At 35.5% G+C, this 20878-nt stretch overlaps 1 protein-coding gene across 1 annotated transcript in view; it reads left to right on the top strand.

Moving 5' to 3' along the window:
* Nucleotides 1-20511, top strand: part of LOC141437614 (NADH dehydrogenase [ubiquinone] flavoprotein 2, mitochondrial-like) — an 82489-nt gene extending 61978 nt beyond the window's left edge. The window contains exon 7 of the mRNA XM_074101060.1: nt 20448-20511. The gene's annotated coding sequence lies outside the window, so the exon portion shown is untranslated. The remainder of the gene's footprint in view (nt 1-20447) is intronic.
* Nucleotides 20512-20878: the final 367 nt, after the last annotated feature.

Raw genomic sequence — 20878 nt, 5'->3', positions numbered from 1 at the left:
ACAAAAATAAATCTTTAAGGAAACAATCGCATACAAGGCAAACATCAACCGAAGCGCTACGCAAAATGTTGGTTCAGACTGTCGCGTCTGCGGCTACGGTGCTACGGTCTACGACAACCGTAGCTGCTCTACCGCGTGTACGAGCCATTGGTCTAAAACACTCACTTAGTTGGAAAACATACGCTTTAGTGCGACAAGAGTTGCTTTGGCCAATGCTTCGCTTAGGTAGTAGCAGTTATTACAGTCACGCTGGTTGCACATGAGGGAAATAATACAATTAAAGCATTGACCCAAAGTACACAAAAGTAATTTTAAAGCATGACGGGGGAAATGTAAAATTTGGGGATGTTTTCTGGACATGGTGTTGGACCTGTTAGGCTGATAGAACGAAACATGGATCAATTTCAATACAAAAACATACTGGAAGAAACAATGTTACCATATGCTGAAGGCGTGCTTCCGGTTATTTGGACATTCCAGCACGACAATGATCCCAAGCATACTCTCACATCGCAATCAGTTTCTGTCTTAGATTGGCCAGCCAACAGCCCGATCTTAACCCAATAGAGCATCTTTGGTGCGAAGTCAAGAAAAAAGTTTCAAATCGACAGTGTGGAAATTAAGAGAACTGTATGACGTATTCTTAGAAGAATGGAACTCTATCTCTCTTGCGAAATGTCAAAAATTGATAGATTCAATGCCTCGCCGGTGTAAGGCAGTAATAAAAAGCCGTGGACATGCTACTAACTATTAATTTTAGTTAAAATGTATTACATTGCTTTTTTTTTTCTGTACAAACTTCACGTTAGTGTGATTTAGTTAATCTAAGTTTCAAATAAAAAAACTTTCGAACAGTTAAAGAATCGTTCTTAATTATTTGTCCAGCTTCATTACTATTTGAATTTGTTACTAAAGAGAATAAAAACAAAATTTGTAAAAAAATGACAGTAATTTTATTCTTTATTCTAAATCCCGTTTGCTCTATTCATGTGGCTATTTCATAACGTAACTAGTTACTTCTAAGAAGGACCCACGACTACACATGACATGATTTAGTTAAAAATAATCTGGAACTTCAAATCGTTCTTAATTACATGGCCACCACTGTATATACCCGAGGTGGTTAGCCACCCGAGCTTTAGCGAGGGTATCTATTTATCCGAGGGTTTATATTGACTTTTAGTCTCGAGGTGAAAACTCTATTTTTCACTTCGATTGCGAGAAAAAAATAGTCATTTCTGTGAAAGAATTAATGCGTTTCTCATTCCTCCAGTCCATAAAACTTTCATAGGTTATTAAATAAATCTTTCTAAATTTCGGCGGCAAAAGATTATTAATTACTTATGTCTTTTGCTCTTTGCTCGAGATCATAATTCTCACTATCACTTGACGACATTGTGAGAATAATCAATTTATTTAATCGTTTATGATTCACGCTCTACAACAATATCTAAGTTTTCGCATTAAGTATTTTTTTCCAACCAGACAACCAACCAGCCAGATATGACAACCAGATATAACAAAATCGCATCGGCGAAATGGTCCATACAAACTGCAATAGATAGAATGGCGCTACCTTCTATGCCAAAAAAGCATATAACTAAGACCACGTAGACTAAGAACGTAACATTTTCGTCATGAAAATGGTCCACACTCAATCTTATTTTATGCCAAAAACTAAGCAAGTACTGGCTGTTTGAGTTTATCTAAGTCACTCTAGGTAAATTAAAAAAATAATAATTAATTACTTTTATTCCCTAGGGACTAAAGTACTCACCTTACTCCCGCCTCGTAAGGCTATATTGACCTACTTTTAGAGCATGAGAAGTGAAAAAACGTTTACAACAAGTAAATCAGATCATTAGAAAGCAGTAATAAATTCGTTTACATTGTTAGTTAGTTACAGTTGAAGCTAATAAAAAGGTGACAAAGTTGCATTTAAGTATGTTTACTTCTATGTTTACGAAGCATGCACTTTTCAGATAGAATTTTAAATTATTTCCGTTTCAAAATAGCGCTATCATGCTCACTGAGCTCCGAATTAAGCGGGATTCTGTGCAATTCAGCAGAGTTATGTTAGCTCTTATCTCGAATTCGGACCAAATAGAGACGTGTCGCATCGAGCACTTATCAATGTCGTTTTACGGTCGCGTAGGTTGAATTCAGGGGTGACAACTGCAGCCAACATTTTGGTACCTAATCAAATAAGTTGTCAAAAAAGCTTTCAGTAATATAATAAACATGCAGTGTAAAACTGTCGTGTCGTGTAGCGCCATCTAGTGAGCTAATATAGAAACTCCATCCGAATCCTACATTGCGCTATCGAAGTTTTTTTTAACTCGGACGCATATACCTAGTCACCTAGTGCCATCCACGAAGACGCGTGATTTTGTCAAAATAAGACATTAATGACATTGTAATAAGAACCAACGCACGCGTCATCGTGAATGACTCTACCTATATATACATACCGACGATCTTCTTTCGAGTTTCGGTCCCCAGACATTACACCTGTCTGGAGAGAGATCTCTACTGTGTATCCTCCTTCCACATGTTTATTACTGGATCCGAATGATTATGTGGTGTAATAGGGTGTAATAAATAAATAAATATGGGTATAAAATAAACTTACATTTAGCCTATTACACATTACATAAATTTAAAGCAACATTTTTACAGGGACATCAAAAAGTATGAAATAAAAGAATACACATTAAAAACCTGAATGCTTTTAAAAATCTTTAAATAAAATCAAAAAGAAAAAAAAACGAGTCCAGTAGTCTAGAATTCTGTTAAGTAACTAAAAGTTACAGTCGGGACCACCCAATAAAAATCCCAGCTAAATCTTTAAGTTACTTAAAATAATTCTAGACTACACTTATTTTCCATTTTAGTCTTTATTTTAAGTTTTTTGAAGGCAGTTGGATTTTTCGATGTTTATTTTTCCATGATGTTATTATTAAGTGGCAGCCCTATTGAATCGCAGCAGTTGGGCACCAGGGTCTCGCGCGCATTTGTTCTGGGCCCAAACTTAAGTAGAAGAATTTGCGGTAGCGCCTGAACAATGGACACCGTTGGACTAGAATTTACGGTTTCATTTATGCTGCGGTGCTCAAAAACTGACTTATGTGTCGCGTGACAACTAATTGTTTTCACGGCAGCACTCGATTAGTCGTGACTTTCTACGTGCATCCTTTTTTAATAAATCTAGAAGGAAAGGGACACACTGTGATAAACAAGAGAACGCACGTAGCGTCAGCCGTCCGTAAACGTAATCTGAGTAATAAATGGACTGTAAATTAAACCAGCGTCCATTGTTTTCCATCACTGCCGTTTTAACTTTTTTGCAACTGTTTTAATAACCTATTGATAGATGGAGTAAGAGGCAGCAGTAACCATTCCAAGTACGATACCTAATAATGTTAATTTTCCTATAAATGTGGAAGCAGTCAAAGGACAAAAACACTATTATTTTATGTACTATATTAATTAATGTAGCCTAGAAGGATAACTGACAGAATTGTGGACATCTTTGTTCTGTGAATGGATAATGATAAAAAAATTAACAAAATCCTCCTTAGTGTTTTTATTCTGCTGTAGAAACTGTCACTAAAAAGGCAAAGTACTTACTTGGTTGCCTATATATACATAGGTTAATAAATTGAACCGACATTCTGTATGTAATGGATATTAACGCAAAAACTGAAAGACTGATTAATTTTACGGATTATGCAAGAATCTTCTTAACGTAGTAATGATCCAGCATTGAGCGTTGAGGTACAAAAAGCTGTTACCGCAATTGAAGCCAGATGCCGAGGCATTTAATAAAAAATAAACGAGCTTGGCGGCAGGCGGCCGGCAATCTATCACGCTCTCAGTCATAAGCTGACTTTAATGCTGGGTCACTTCAGGCCTTTTTGTTGACGTTAATATTACTTAACGTTTTAAAAAAAATACAAAGTCATCTGACGCCCTTTAAATGAAACGTCAACGTCGGGATAAACGTCTGAATATTTTAGACGCTATATCACTACAATTACGATAATTTATTTGATGAAAACTGCTCTGTTAAATTTGCAAGTCACGAATTTTATGACATTTTGGTTACATACCCACATAAAAATATTTTATGAATGAATTATTTATTTTATTTCAATCTTCAAGTTCGTTAAAATTTTTTTTTTAATTATAGTTCGTGAGCAATATTAAAATTGTACTCATAACTCGTCAAAATAATTACCATAGGAGGTTTAACTGCGGTCAACGTACAGCAGAGCACCGAGTGAGTGCATGCCACCACGGGCAATTTCATCCTTTGTTTTAAATGACGTAGACTCGTCTTCGCTAGTCAACAATGCTAAGTGGGGAAGATGTCACTGTTCCGTTGCTCCCCTACATACTCAAAAAGTCGAGTATCCTTCTAGACTCATGATGCAAGCGTAGCGGAGATTTCAACAGCCTTTTCTAGTAACGTGACGAGAAAACTTTGTAAGACGTCCTCAACAAAAGAAGTGAAATGATAATTCACTTGTTTTGTTTGAGCTTTGTGCGAGTTGAGAGAGAAATCTGATGTTCTTTGGATTTCCTGGCAGTAGCATTTACATTAAGAAAATGTGACGTTTATTTATTTTTACTGAAATGATTTAAATGTAAAATATGGGATGTTCTGGGAAGTATAATATTAACAGATGCGAAGTATTATTGATGCAATAATGACATTCATCACAAATTGATTTAACAAAGCGTTACTTTACATGCATATGCTTACTCAAACATAATGCCTAGTTCAGATTTTAGACATCTGTACTTACACTTTATTTATTCACTCTCTCTCTCTTTCGGGCCTGAACATATTTTATTGGGATATAATATTCAAATATACTTATTGTTAACCTTCAAGCTTAGTCAAATGAAAGATTAATTTTACTTCGGTTGAAGAAGTAGTGCAATTTGTGTCTTCGTTACGCGACGTACTTACGTAGCGGGTACATAGACTCCGCGCGCTTGCTCCAGCTTCAAACGCAAATGAGGATCGTTCTCCGGAGGCTTCGCGCAAATGAGTTTCTCAAATGAATCGTTACCAAAGTGTCGGCAAACGAGAAATCATTCCATGGACTCTCGTTGGCTTTCAATTTGATGCAGTTACTTTTTCTACGCGTGTCGAATTGATCTCTCTACTCAATCGTAATTCAACTTACATAGAAGCACTTCACACGTGAACCATAAAATAAAATCATAACTATTGCCTATCGTATTTCTAACACCAAGCATCGATATACGGCATGAAACAAACATGAAATATACTGCGAAAGCCCTAAAGATAGTGAAAAATGTATTTTCTTTCACAAAGCGCATAACGTAGAGAACATGAAATATGGTACGGATTTCGTTCGGCTCAACATGCATCGGGGAGTCTACCTATCGGTTTTCGCGACTTGAAAAGCATCGAACTTACTCTACGCTTTGTTTTCTATTCGCAATGCAACAGCATTTTACATTCGGAGGAATATAGCAGATTCATTCTAGTGGGCTTTTAATGTTTTCTGCCAGCAGGGATGTGGGAAACATTAGGTTTAATAACTTCCCGTTAGTTCCGCGTTTGTAATATGAATGTGATGTGTGTTAGGTGTCGCGGCGTTCAATTTGTTATCAACACTAAATGTGCGTTAGGCGATTACGGTAACGAGATACACGCCTCAGACAGCCACGCCGTAGAAATTACATTCACCGTTGACAAGCCTCGAATTAATTAAAGTCAAACAACGCAACCATTCTGCAAAATTATCTCCTTCGCAAACGGAATTAGTAATTTCATTTAACGTATACTCGCGTGCGAGATTGAAATTAGCTTTTGCTAGTGTTACATATGTGAAGATGGGAATTAAACATCATCGATTGAAAAATTAATCAGTATTTTTTTCATATGTCATGTTTATAATCAGAAAAACTTTTCTAAATTATTTATGAGTATAACCCAGTATAATCAATAATCATGATAACCTAAAAATAAATAGTAAATGTTACTTAGTTTATTTAATTTATTTCAAATGGTTAATCAAAGTCGTCAAACGTTGATGCTCCGATGAACATAGTCCGTGAAAATAAATTGGCCATTTGTCAACAATCATATTTTATGCATCAAAAGTCCGACACCATTATTTTCATTTATAGCGCGTAGACGTTGCAAACTTAATCCGTTAAAAGCTTTTCGATGTCCCGAAACGTAAAGGCTGCGTTTGTAAAAATATGATAAACTGTCACAAATCCAGCGCTAGTTGCCAACGTGCTCTTTCTGCACAAAAAGTCTGGATTACAAATTTGTTTTGAAAAGTCACTCAAAGCGTTAAATAACATAAAAAGTGGTTTTCTTTTACTGCAACTTGTTTTGTAGTTCAAATGGCAAAGTTTTGGTTTCAGACAAGCCTGCCTAAGTGCACTTTGTCACTTAAATTGGAAAATATTGTTCTCTGCAAAGAAACTGGGAATAAAGTAGCGACTACGTTCTAAAAGGATTCTATTATTGTTGACCCGACAATGCCATCTATTAAAATAACATTCGTGTGGACGAACTTTTTATCTAATTTTACCACTGAACTGATTCTGACTCCCTTAATAGTAAAGTTGCTAACGCGATTTTGTCGACGAATAGTTTCAATTGAAATTAATTTAAAGAATAGGTAATTATGGTAAATTGAAAAATTGTTTATTTGTTTCCACATATCCGTTTGAAAAAAAAACATTGTAAGTTTTTAAAGAAAAAATAAATGTTTTTGGAATCGGTTCATAAATGGCGTCGACGTGTAGTGTAACTGTGGGTACCTAGTCATTTTGAGTTCAACCACTGAGATCCTTCTACTGCTAACTATACATATTAAGTAGGTGCAAACTAGTTCATATACCGACTTTAAATAAGCCTTTTTTTCATTTTCCAAATTGCTATTTGTCCGAAGTTTTATTTACCATATTTTTGCCAGATTTAAAAAAAAATTGTCAAAAGATTCAAAATCCAATTTTATGAAATTCCGTGGGATTTGCAACTTATGCATTTATTCCGCAAAATCAATCATTTAAATCGGTCAGTATAACTTGTTTTAAAATTAAAACTACCGTTTTAATAGCCTAGGTATGCCCGACTGTTTCGAATCAATCCGTGGTTCCTTGTCAAAGAGAAACTGAGATGACGACTTATCTGTGGCCAATCTGAACTATAATGGTGATGGTCGGTGGTCAGTGCCATCGAGCTGGAAAAAGATTTTGCAAACTACGCAAGTGGTTGGTGTGGATGAGACTTTAGAATGTGATTTAGTTAGTGTAGTGTGCAACCCTGCAAGTGAAAATAATAATTGTAATGAAGGTGAGGATAGATTTTCGCCACCCCAGACGGCTGCGCTGAGTAGCCGAGCTATAAGAGCGCCGGCGCGCATTTCACGGTTGGCTTTCCGTTTGAGCTCTTTCACCTTAACCGTATTATATGTGCTTACCTAATTTAAGTTTTGAGGAAACTTTTCTGGCTTATGAGAGAATACGTAGATAAGTGAACCGTGTATTTTATTTTTATAATTTTCACTTTTTTTCTTATTAACTTAAAAACTTTATGTGCTACCAAAAAGTTTTGTGAAACTTTTGGCTTTTTTAGGTAGTTGATAGACGTTGGGCCTATCTAGATTCCGGGTTTTTAACTAACTTTGAAATAAAAAGTAAAAGGAATCATTTGAAAAAGCGATTAAAACTCATCACTTTCTGTGAACTTTGAAGCAGTGTTGATGTCGGTGGCCGATCGTAAAATCTGCTAGATCACGAAATTCCTAGGCATTTCGTGACATGGCGCCATTTCATGAATTGGCTAAGAGACATCCGCCATATCATTCAAAGCTCACCGTTTAACGATTTGCCTAGTGACATTTAGGCTCATGAAATTTAAGCAGTCATGAAACGCCGCCATTTCATGATTTGGCCAGTTTAAACAGATCATGAAATTCCTAGGCATATCATGAAACGCCGCCATATCGGTTTTGGCACTTCGCCGGCCGCTGCCGCGGCACGCTCCCTTCGCTCGCTCGGCTCGTGCGTTGTGGTCACAATTCACACTAACCACTCCTCGCTTCGCTCGTCGGACCTAAATTTTTCTATTTTACCTTAATTTTTCTATAGAGCGACAAGTGCGTTGCTCTAATCGATCTGCCGTGTTGTTTCTCAGGCACATCGTGATATGCCTGGCCAACTTTTAGGCATATCATGAAATGGCGGCATTTCACGATATGCCTAGGAATTTCATGATTGGGCGGATTTTACGATCGGCCGCCGACATTGATTTTATCTGGAATCATAAGATCAGAATACCTTTATCTTTCACGTTTTAATCCTGTAGGGTCTGGTTCCTTGAACTTCAGAAATGACGGGAGCGGCCAGCAAAAATGTACCTCTCCGTAGAGTTTCGGAAGTTGTGCTGTTTATTTTACTTTGATACTATGTAACTATACCCAAGTATATCTATACTTACAAATTAAAACGACACAAATGAATTGAAAGTTCAGAACATTTTCTGCGCCTGCTTTGCTCCTGAAATAAGATTGGATTCAATTGTCTATGAGAATAGTTGTGTTGTACTCGTATAGTTAAGTTGTTGTAGAATAATTTAACGGCATTTGTTTTATATTTCTGATTACAGGATGTGTAAAAAATATAAATTGGTCCAAAACTTCATATCATTCACACTGTAACTAAGTTTGAGAAAGGAAAAAATATAAATTGGTCGAAACCTATAATCGTTCACACTGAGTTTGGACATCTACAAGTAAAAGCTACGAATCGCAATAGCCATAAACGACAAAACAGAAGCAGAAAAGAAAACAGTCTCTGCAATATTATCCTGAAACAAATTCTCTTAAGCTGTCTCGAAGCAAAATAAAAGATTCGCTTTACGCCGAAACGTTTCATTCAGAACTCGACTTGATCAAGCCGAACTCATTTTGTTTCGGTAACTCCCAGAAGCCAGAAATGAGAGAGGCATTTTAAAAACGGTCCGAGCCATTGTCCCGGCAGTCGCTATGCTTAACCCGCCAGACTGGCAGTACAAAGCCACTACAGAAGGTAAATGGGCTTTCTGCTCCTGAAACCACGCGCACATTATGCTTTAGTCGACGTAGGACGCCCTAAGCATTGTTGCTGTGCCTTGTTACTGTATGCATAATAACATAACATTCATAACTGACACCGCGAGCGCTGCCCGGTTTATTAAAACCCAACCGGGTTTATACCTACCAGCCTCTTTGTTTGAATGCGTAATTGAGGGGCTTATTTTATTTTATGAACAAAACTCCCGCAAAATTAAGGTTTGCAGTTTTGGTTGCGATATTCAACTGCAAAAATATTTCAAATAGCGTGCACTAAATTAATATTGTCCGTGGTAAAATAAAAGTTTACTTTTATTATGTCACTTTGTAGCGGTTCTGTATAAAACATTTCGTAATACGTGGCTTTGTGCGAATGATCTACAAACATCAATTCGGAGAGTTTACAACGTACTTACCCTTTTGTTCGACATGACGTAAACCAGTTTGGTCAACATTGCACGGGCTCGGTCGCGTAAGTGAAAGAAGAAACACGATACATCTTCGTGGCGCCACGTGCTTCTGATATTGACGGATTATATAAGCATACTACCTTACTTCCTGCAAACTTTTAATATTTGAATAAACTATTAGCATCTAATTTGTTCGGCTTAGTTATTAATAGTTATTATGACAGTTTCCTTGAGCGTATTTCAGTAATGGCGGACCAAAAATTATTACCAGTATGCTTTAGTGTCGGGAAACGTTTATGTCAATCATTCAATTTTGCGCCATTTCAGTCTTCCAGAAAAGAGTAAACTTTTAATTAAATGAACAGAACAAACGCTAAGTACAAACAAAATTAACGTCAAGAGTCTTGAAAGAAACAAAAAAGCAACAAAACAACAAGAGCTAATGAACATTTGAGTCACGTTCCTAGAGCGTACCGCATCGGCATGGGAAATTAAAAGATTGCTCATTCTGTCGTTTTCTATTGTTATGGAATAATAACTGAAAGAAAACGGAGTTGTCCATTTTGTAAAAACAATATGGTGCGTAAGCTGATTAGCTTCAACTTGCCATAGGTAAATAATAAAAACTAAGTATACGTGCTAATTCAATTTACTTATATATTTTTATTATTGATACAAATAAACTCATAATACTTTTTAACCTGTACTTCGCTTAACTTAATTACTACCTATGTATACATTAAATATATTAAATGATATTGTAACGGATAACTCACATCTTAAACCGAGTTTAGCTCGACAGCTCAGGAGCACGCGACTCGGCGGCTGCCTCAACACGCACACTGCGCCACCGCTCTGCTCGCGCGACACAACACCCCGCCCGAAACATGTCGAGCTAAACTCGGTTTAAGACGTGAGTTATCCTTTACAATATCATTTAATATGAGTGAGTCTCACGGTAGTTTCATGTACATTAAATAGTTTACTTTACAGTGAGAAACCACGGGTAATGCAATTCACCAGATAGCACTTAAATACATTCAACAACGTACTCCGATTCTAATTACGTAACTATAAATTCTAATGAATAAATCAAATAGCTGCACTTAAGCTTAACCACTCTTGACAGACACTATTTGCAGAAACTTTATTTCAGCGGATGCTAATATAAGCTGTTACAACGTTCTGGTTTTAAATTAAACTACTTACCTATTTGTTCTAAATTTGGTTTGTTACGTACCCCAAAGTTCTTCATTTACCTTTAAAATCCGTACTAAAACGCCTATCGCGTGACAAGCGGGAAATGAAGTCAAACAAGAATCCATATGTACGGTTTAAACAGTTTGTAATCGGATAACTTGACGTTATCAACACCAAAACTTTTACAATGAACTAAAATAATTTATTTGCTCACCCGCGACCTTAGCTATATTTATGCAAGATATGCGTGTTCATGCAGTTCCTCCAACTCCACACTGTAAGAACACACACAAGTCACACAAACCCATGCATCCATCATCACCACCAAACTATAACGTACCTAGCTATCATAAGGTCGCGGGTGAGCAAAGAAATTATTTTAGTTCATTGATATGTACCTAAGCAACCCCTGTTTCAGTAAATTATTTAAAACTTTTACAAGTTAGTTAATTATCTTGCACTTTTACATGTTTCATGTTAAAATTGTTCATTAAGCCCTTATTCGTTTCCTCAATGTCAGACACAACTTTGCTCCTCGAACTATACTAACTTAGTTAAAATAGGCAGAGCCAATGCCATTGTATCGACTTTAATACAAAAACCTTAAAGTTATCCTCCACATCTGTTGTCACGAAGTTATATCATATAAATATCGCCATATGGTATTGATATTTAATATTGATTTTGGCAACATTGCTCTTGACAGAACACTTACTCCCAGAGGCTAAAGTCGATATTAGACAAATTAAAATAACAAAACAAAACAAAAATATATCTGTTTACTTATTGTGTTTATATTGGGATGGAAAGTATCGTACAGGATATGACAATATATTAAATCTAATTTTTTTCATGCTGATTATTGAATGTAGTAATAATAAAATGCAAAATTAGTAATTTATAATGCATACTGTCTTAAAAGTATATTATTAATTATTTAATTCATATCCAGCTTAAATTGATTGTTTTAAAGTAAGTAAATTAAATAATGTCAAAATAATGAAACTGAAAAAGTTTATTTCGGTATTTTAACATGGTTTACAGACGAGGTCGGAGCCTCTTATTAAACAAAAAGTAAGCTTGTGTCTGGAGACAACGCTCCTCCATAACAATAAATGGTAGTAATCCATAATGAAGTAGTGCTACAGTATAGTGCAAAATAGAATAATTAGTATAGATGTTGGTTACTTTATAATTTTTTTCTCTATGTATCGGTTTTCTGTATTACTTACTTTAATGTGGTGCTCAATAGATCCATTGTATTGTGTATTCTACATTCATAAAAAAAATAGTTTTACCCGTAAAATAAAAACCACTTAGTATAATGTGTTATGTTATTGTTTGAAGAAAACATTTTCTGTCATTTTTATCGCTGCTGTGTTTTATTTCGTTTACTTAGGACGCAGTTCCACTGAAACAATATAATATTCCACACGCGATAGTAATGTATTCTTTAATAATGGAGACACGTCCTTACGTCTATCTCGTCTATAAACATTATTCAGTGTTCGATAAAATCAATACGTGATACCCTTATTCCGTGCATTTAGTTTGTTACGTATACCTATATGTTATAGAATTATGGCGTTGCAAGTTGCTGCTTGAATAGATAATAAACTAACAAGAGGCATGAACTAGTTTCATTAAGGAACTTGCATTATTCCTCAACACAAAGGTAACAAAAATCTCTTATCGAATTCTGAAGTATGCTGAAGTCTCAAGTGTCACTTTATTTTAATCAAATTACCTTACCCCTTGTGCGCATATTAGTAAGTGCAATTGGTGGTTGTACGAGTATGTTTGCTATGTACACCACGTAAAATCACTGGCTCGTGATTATAAATATATGTCATAGAAATAAATCATAAGCTCCGCTCGTCCACTTTAAAATCTTGCTTGCCTTTTGACACCGTCCATAATGCAAAACGAACTCGCGGCTCTAAATGGAATGACAATCGGGCGCACTGCTCTCCTGCCTGTCATCCAATCCGATCAGAGGCAATTTTCTCAGACAAGGATTTTCTATCCCTTGAGTAAATATGTACTCGTGAATGTGATCTTGATCTACCATGAACTCAGTACAAAAAATTGGAATGTATTTGAAGAAGAATTCCATAATTATATTATTAACGCATCGCTCATTTCTGCCTTTTACTGGATTTGTGAGTATTTAGGTGTCTATTATTATTACTCGTTAAACGCGATATGAAAAAATGTAGCATTATTCTTCAAAAAAACTTGAATGGATTCTTTCATATACGTATATAATTTAGCCTTTTTGATAGATATGGAAATACTAGGAATAATACCAGGAATCAGATCAAACACATTTCTTAGGAACGCTGTTTATTCAATGACCATCTGTCATAGACAATCAGAACACATCAGCTCCTTCACCCTTAGTTGGGGAACCTAAAATAAAAACATATAACAAAATTAAACAATGAATTATTATCAAACATAAATAACAGCTAGGTATCATAAAATATGATGGTCCTACTTTTGGCTTCTCGGGTTGAAACATGGTAGGGTTCCAATGCTCATCGTCGCCAGTTGATAGATATGGAAATACTAGGAATAATACCAGGAATCAGATCAAACACATTTCTTAGGAACGCTGTTTATTCAATGACCATCTGTCATAGACAATCAGAACACATCACTTTTATTGCTAAAAACATACGAATATAACTCAGTTAGTCAGTAACTTATATTACTTTTCGACTGATAGCAATAAATAAATATGACACGTAATAAAATTTCGTACGGAATATAAATAAGTAAGTTTGGAGTAAGAAAGTTCAATCAATCTGAGCACATGTGTTCTGAGCATCGCAACTTTATTTTTTCCCGCTAGGGCCACTGCTAACGACATGAAAAACTTTTGATGGATTTTTCATAGCGTCGGTAAAAAATATAACAATGTGCGGTCATCCAATAACGCAAGTTTTGACAATCGCCTTCGCGTTAGTGATTTAGGGTCAGCAAAATGGTTTCTGCTGAAGCATTGAACATTTCTCGTTCTATGCTGCTCGAATATGTTTTTAAAACTACCTAGTTATAAAATTAGTGGTGTATAGTGAGCATTATTATTGATCAGTCGTTTTCTATTTGCTTAAGTAATTTTAGTGCACACTGAAAAAGGAACATACATCCACGTAATCGTTTCGTATATCACATCAAAAATACTTAACAGAAAAATGTTAATAGAAAAACGAAAAATATTAATCTGTACGACCTTTAAGTAAATAAACTTTACAGTTTAAATATATATCAACCAAATTTATACAAGGCAGTAATTTGTCTGAGATATACGTAACCATCCAAAGCATACATTGAACAAAATAGGTCTCCCAAATGTCCAGCAGAACTGGTATACATCGCATCCTGTTATTTTGTTTCCGACCATGTTTTATTCACATGGGTATCTAATGGGTACTGTTTCAATCTTTCGTGAAAATATTATTTTTCATTGTGGGTTGTTATTGTGGACGCGAGTTGGAAACAGAACAAAATAAAAAAAAATCAATTTATTTCCCTAGCGAGCGAACATGTCCCGAGCTAATCCAGTTTGTTCGACCGCGCAAGGGTTGAATCGCCAATGAGCGACGCAGTCCAAATGTAAAAGTGTGCCATGCGAGGAGAAATGTGTCGAATATTGGCTTTTCGCAATGAAAACCCGCTCCTGAATGCGATCAGTATCTAATTCTCTTACCCTTTCCTAAGAATACTGTGGGTTTCTATGAACGCAATGTTATTCAGAGGGCAGACCTCAGCATAACCCTTTCCTTTTTCTTTGGCAATATGGACACAATTTCCTGGGAATTTATTTTTGTTTATGTATCTTGTTTCCGTCAAATTATTCAAAAAAGGGCTGAATCATTTACTCTACTCGCACCGGGAAACGATGCGGTAAAGGTCCTGCAACACAAATACTATTTATTATTGCCACGTGACAGGCTTTGCCTATTGTTGTGGGACCAACGGCAAGCAATTAAAAAGCGATACTTTTTTCAATAAACTATTTTTTTTATTATAATGAAATTCAGTGCTGAAGGTTAGGAAGTATTTGATGCTTTTGACTAGTTTTACGAGTCTTTCACTGAAGCAAAAAACATTTTAATTTTATACTTACAGATCATTAAATAGATGCTTTAATAATTGTGTCAATACATTTTGTAACACGTACAAAAATAAAATTTGAAGCATGCCGTCGAAGTTTGAGTTTTTTTTCCAGAATGCGCGAACTGTTTTAGTAGTTACTCAAAGCATTTAAATAGAGTACGGCGACTAAAATATAAAAGTGAAGAACCTCTTTCTTACCTAATTGTTGACGATAATTTTACGATTATAATGTGATAGATGCAAAGAAGTCGGTGTCCTCATTTGAAATCCACTCTTTTTTGTTCTGATCTGCCTACACACATCCTATTTTATTAAGCGAAAATGGAGGCATGGTTCTTCGTAGTAAACCAACAACAAAATAGCGAATATTCTCTGCTCTTTCGTTTAATATAAATTCTTCCAGCACATTTTTTAAGCTTACAAAAGCATGCCTTGACTTGACTGTTATAATCCTGTTGCAATAATTTATTTTGTAAACGTTCTTTATTTTCCTGGTCTATTTCACTAACGTGTACGGAGCAAAATAATTGAAAGAAAGCTGAATTTCCTGAAAATTAACAACTAAAGCATTTGAAGCGCGAGTTGGAATTTCAGCCTACAATGTTTTTGAAATGACCAGAATAAACCTTTAGCTGCCGTGCGATTGCTGGGTTTTTATGCTACCTGTAATGCTTTATATACTCAAACCAAGAGTATCTAAGTTCAGAGATTCCCTAACTACTACATTAAACATTGCCATTAGATCGAATCAATGTAGGGCGCAGTGTACTTACTACATGTGCTTGCCTCTAGCTCCATTATGAAGGTCATAAATACTCGTATTACGTACGTTACCAAGATATCAAAAATATCTATTAGGTACACTGATAACCATAAGGTACACATATATTTGACGCTATAGCTGTATAGATATTTATGTCCTCGACTTTACCTACCCTTATTTTGTTGGATTTAACTTAAGAAATATTTTGAGCTGGCTTAGTAAAATACCAGTTATATAACATGTTGATATCATCCATGTATTTTCTGTCACCTTCAAGAGTACAACATCAATCACCTTAAAGTGAGCATCTAGGTAGGTATTTGCGTTTTAACTTTACATTGGTCCTAAATTTTAACAATTCAGTGGCAAGCTCAGGCCGATCAGACTCGGTTGCTCCCACTGCAAGCTTTTGAACAGAAAAACTTATGAATAAAAAATGAATTCCTTGGTTTAAAAATTAGCATTACAAAGAGAAGTCGATTCTCGTACTCGTACCTTAGGGCTTGTAAAAAAATGTATAACTAAGCTGATAGAGTTTTATTTTTAAAGAAAAGCAGCGTTTTCCCTTCACCGGTAATCTGGTTATCACAATTTTGCATACATTGTCGAAAATAGCAGAAGAAATTGTTATAATACACTAACGAGAACTAACGAGCCACTTGCCGTACAAAGTTGTATGAAAAGTATACCCGTAATTTTTTCCTCGTTTGTATATTACAAAACTATTTCTGTTATAGAAAATTAAATAAGGTTATAATTAAAATACCACAATTGGGACTTATCACGCTAAAAACACGAATAATATTTACTTCGACGTTTCGACCACATTACAGTGGCCGTGGTCACGAGTAGACTTAGGTGTATGGGGTGTCAAGTCTGCCTAGCAGCGAGAGTCCTTCGAACTACCCGCACTACAACTAGATACTACTTACTAGACTTGTTTAAATAAGATTACCTAATTATAAAAAAAAAACAGTGGCTACTACCGTCTAACGAATAATCAACGTAGTAAATAATACCTACGTATTATATGGGCCTGAAATAGAGTTTAGATTAGCCAATAAAACATTTTTTATTTATTTACGGAGTCCTACATGAAAACAACTACCACGGGGCCACAATGCTCACAGTGTATAAGTGATTCGGTATATACATGTATATAATCAGAATCTCGGAGACAGCTCTAACTATTTCGATGAAATTTGGTATGTAGGGGTTTTCGGGGATGACAAATCGATCTGGCTTGGTCTAATCTCTGGGAAAACGCTTATTAACGAGTTTTAGCCCGAGTAAAGCTCGGTCGCCCAGGTACTTAATTATTAAGTATCAATAGTTGGCGAAGCAATAATAGAGGCAGAATGGGATTATTCGCGGTAGTTCCTTTGGCTGTTCCTTCGAAGGAACTATTTTTTTTTCGCACTAGTTGCTTCACAAGAGATGAATGGAGGATTGCGTTTATTTTTTCGCCTTTTCCTTCTTTCGCAGAGCACCTTCAATTCTTGCAAAGAAACAAGGGCGAAAAGTTAACGCAGTTTTTTCTTTATCGCTGGTGAAGGAACTATTGCAGAAAAAAACGCAATGTTTCCTTCGAAGGACCACTCAAAGGAACTACCGCGAATAATTCGAAGAATCTTTTTTTTTATATATAATAGCAAACAAACGAGTAGACAAACATAAACATAAATTCTCTGATTCAACGTTATATCCTTCTGACGCCCAAGTAAAATTTTTGATTTATGAACATCAAACTTTATGTAATTTATGATAGAGTTTGCTTTAAAATTACAATAAGTCCTTTATAAAGGACTCTGCGTTAGGAGGTTAAACCACGCGATGTTTGTTAATGTATTATAAAGTATCGAGTTGTAATATTTTTACTCGTACCGAGTGATTTGCGTCGCTACATTAAACCGGACAGTTTTGTATGAGTAAATTGAGCCGCATGATTGATCCGACCAAATGGCGCGTGTGTGCGATGCCAAAACCTGGAAAGCACTCTTCATTGTGAAGTAAAAAATTAGGCCCCCGTATAGCATTTTATGAGAGAGGAAAACGACATGAGATTCTTATCATTCATTATCTCATTATATAGAATTTCTTTAGCTTCTCCGAGAAAATACTCTTGTTTGAGGAACCATAAAAACGAGTACGAGTTTGCTTTGCGTTAGATGTTATCGTTGCTATATTGCATTAGGTGTAGCTTACCGTATTAAGAATGCGAGTTTGAAACAAATTGAAGTTATTTTTATTCGATTATTACCACTTTCTTACTACCTTTCTATCTACCTAATAAACTATTAAACTAAGGACTATGTAATTAACAAGTTAAGTTAAAAGTGGACTTTTTAAAAATAGTAATTTATCGTTGCAATTACCATATTTTTTCGTTAACCACTGCATGCACTGTTTTGGCATGTTAATGAATGAGTAATTGTTAAAATTAAAAATTACCTGGCTTAGTTTGATTAGAGTCACGCGAGACCAAACGCATTCGTCCAACGCCCATTTGCGTGTCCTGAAATATTTGAGCTGTGTAATATTTATAATTGTAAACAATGGTTGGTGTGTTCGGTGTGCGGTTTTGATAAAATATACCATATTAAAAAAATAAAAAACTGCATCGACTTTTTGAGATATAGGCATTGGATTCAGTTTTTTTTTATTGATTTTGAAATGTAGTAAGCTTTTCGAGCAAGTGTATGCCACAATGAACTGAACATGATACAAGACAAACTTTTTGTTTTTTTTTTAAAATGTAGAAATTTCGGACTGTTAGGTAACGACGAGGTTTGAATCATGAACTTTTTTTAATTTTGTCAAATTAAGGGAATAAAGTATTAACTTTATCCTATGAGAATCCCTACACCCTACTATTCATTTGATTTATATTTTTCGCTCTTTTTGTTTCATGTGGAACTTTAGTACAACGGTATATTGTTTGCCGTATGTAATATCAGACCGTGACGCGTTCACAAATTGTATCAGGCCGTTGAAAAGTGCCGCTTTCGGGCCATCATACAAAAAGCAGTGACAGCGGAATTTCTCATTACAGCTACAGGCAAGATTCCCATACATCACGATGAGAAAATATAGCTTTTAACATCCCCCTCTCTGCCATAAATAGACACACATACGTATAGAGGCCTATCATATGTCCACTTAAATTTCATTATATCTTTTATCACGAATGCTAACCGCATTTGCTGGTTTAGCTAGGTACCATCAGCCAAATAAGTGGTCCGTCAATTTTTAAACAGGTTCCTATCAAATGAATATGTCGCTAAAGTCGAACTTTCAAATTGAAAGACACGTCTATTGGCATTATTGTTTTATGATATGCAAACGATTATCAACTTTAGGGTGGTAGACCACGTATTTGACTGATGGTACGTGTGGTTTTGTCCAATATGCGATTAATATAGTAATCTCTTTTTGATAACGACTATGGGTGAAGCTAATCTTATGAATCAGTTACGTTAGTAAATATTTTTAGTTAAACTTATAATTAGTAATAATAGTTAATAATTTATGCTCTCAATTCCAAAGCCGTGATCCTTGGTTATTTTCAGAACTAAACAAGCCATAAAATTAAAATAACAACTTTTTATTACCTTCATTGGAAGCAATTGCTGGCAAAGAGAGTGAGAGAGGAAAAGGATCTGTTTCATTAAGTGGAAAGACAAGCTAAAGCTAAATATTAGGTACTCGTAATAAGACAGGCATTCACAGTCACACGCGGTAGGGCAACACTCATAGGAAATTTTAGGGGCATTCATTAAATATATTTGGGGGAGTATTGAATCTCATCCAATCTCACAGAAGAGAGAGAGGGGTCTCGCCAAATATCACATAATTATTTTTTCCCAAAAAAACATTGCAAAATTGAGTAAAATGAAGTAGGTAATACAAGTATTTTGAGTAAATTGTGGCTGATTCTCATCCAAGAATATTTACGCATTTAGCTAAATCTCGCGTGACATTTTGATGAGGGGGAGGGGTTCATGCCAAATCTCACCATATCTCACCTATCCCAAAAATTGCCAAATGCAATGACTGTTTTACAATTATATAATTTTTAGTTTGCTTGTTTTATACGTACAATTAAAAAGAAGCGACGAAACTCATGTAATTTTTCCAAATTATCCAACTGTGTGTATTTCCATTAGCTCTGTAGTAATTAGGAGTCATCAGAGGTCGAAGCTAAGTTTGGCCGCACGCCCCGTGGCGCCTTAATCCCTTGATCGAGATTCTGATCACGTGTCCGCAGAAATTCTGCGAGTGCGCCAAATGTCAATAATAGTCCGTTGCTGTCATCAAATTTAAATGTTGAAGGGTTACATTCGGATATTATTTTAATTATTTCGGGGCTACGGTCGTCCGTTGTTTTAGGATTTTTTTTATTTGTTAAGGTCGTTGTTCATAACATCGTTGTTGCATAATGATTTTTGGTGGATCTCAGGAGGCAGTCAGGTATACAATTCATTACCTACCTATTTATAACAATGTCATGTACTATGGAAATAAACTAAGTTCAAGTGTACTTATACTACCTTACAGCTAAACAATGAAACGATTAGTTTATTCCTGTTTGTGAGAAGCAGAGCGAAAGCAGTTAATCCTCCTTAGGACTTTAAGCTTAGATAACTCTAGCTACCTAATCTTATAATTTTTCTAGACAGAATGCCGTCTCCTGTACGATTAAACCGGATCAGACCGAAACGGCAGCAGAATTTAAGCTGATCCCCTTACTGGTCGCGCCCTGTGAAACGATGCAATTGAACAGCTTTACGTCCTGTGTGAAACGGCAGATGAAAATAAAAGCTTTTTTATTTTCAGAGCTACAAATTATCATTTCATTTGTCAACGAGGCTGGCTTGCGTATCCATGGGCCGCACGCGGACTATAATCCGATACTGGATTCTAATAATATACATTTCATGTACACGAAATATAACAAATTTTCAATATTCGTTTTTTTTACAACAAAAGTATGGACAATAATAATTGGATTTTCTGTAGTGTACGAATTTTATTGAATTAAATAAACACGAGCATTACGGCATTTGACTATTATTTGTTTATTTTATAAATTAAAGCTTGACAATGCGTGTTATAGAGTGAAAAAACATTTTTTAAACTACATATTTTATTATAACGGTGTTAGAAAGGTTTGAAATTCAAATGAGAGAGAGAAAGATTTAGTAGCGCGTGACGTCACACGCAAGTAGCGCCACTCCTACTGCATAGAGAGAACAACGTTATTAAAA

Source organism: Choristoneura fumiferana, chromosome 18, assembly GCF_025370935.1.
Source record: "Choristoneura fumiferana chromosome 18, NRCan_CFum_1, whole genome shotgun sequence".
NCBI classification, from domain to species: domain Eukaryota; kingdom Metazoa; phylum Arthropoda; class Insecta; order Lepidoptera; family Tortricidae; genus Choristoneura; species Choristoneura fumiferana.
This window is presented reverse-complemented; position numbering and strand designations above follow the sequence as displayed.